The sequence below is a fragment of the Vespa crabro genome, chromosome 10 (genome assembly GCF_910589235.1).
Source record: "Vespa crabro chromosome 10, iyVesCrab1.2, whole genome shotgun sequence".
NCBI classification, from domain to species: Eukaryota; Metazoa; Arthropoda; class Insecta; order Hymenoptera; family Vespidae; genus Vespa; species Vespa crabro.
The window spans coordinates 6504492-6505109 of record NC_060964.1 but is presented as its reverse complement, the minus strand read 5'-3'; the positions used below and the strand labels follow the sequence as shown (position 1 = coordinate 6505109).

The 618-nt window shown below is 31.1% G+C and overlaps 1 long non-coding RNA gene across 1 annotated transcript in view; it reads left to right on the top strand.

Annotated features, from left to right (window-relative positions):
* The first annotated feature begins 308 nt into the window (after window positions 1-308).
* Window positions 309-618, top strand: part of LOC124427276 — a 36573-nt gene continuing 36263 nt past the window's right edge. The window contains exon 1 of the long non-coding RNA XR_006942927.1: window positions 309-323. This is a non-coding gene — a long non-coding RNA (uncharacterized LOC124427276). The remainder of the gene's footprint in view (window positions 324-618) is intronic.

Sequence of the window (618 nt, the reverse complement as noted above, 5' to 3'; positions counted from 1 at the left end):
TGGTAACGTAACGTCTGAAAATTAAATTCTACGCAGTTAACTTAGGTTTAAATGACATCATTCGATACCAAATCGATACGAGTTACCGACCCCTGTATCGTTCGTCTTATCGAGAACACTCGGAAAGATTACTTTCGACGTAGATGCGTATTTTAGTGTTATACGTTATATATGTCTCGTGCACGTTTCGTGAACGTATGTGCCAAATAAGAAAAGGTAGACGAAAAGAAAAAGGGGGCAAAAAAAGAAAGAAGAAGAAGATGAAGGAAAAAGAAGAAGGAGAAGAAATAATATTACAATCAATCAGATCGCCATTTTTATTCGTACGTTTTATTCGTTATAATGATAAAGAGCAAATCATTTGAAAAATAAAACTTTTACAATTATGAAACACGTGAGAAACGTTTTCAGATGGATAAGAATTAAACGTAACGATTGTTCTTTCACGCGTTTGAGTATTTTTTTCTTTTCTTTTCTTTTCTTTTCTTTTCTTTTCTTTTTTCCCTCGATAACGATAAACAATAATACCACGAGATATATGGAATTTTCAATCGAAACGAAAGTGTCATCATTATTTACATTATTTTGTAGGTTATATTATTTTCTACTTTTTTTTTT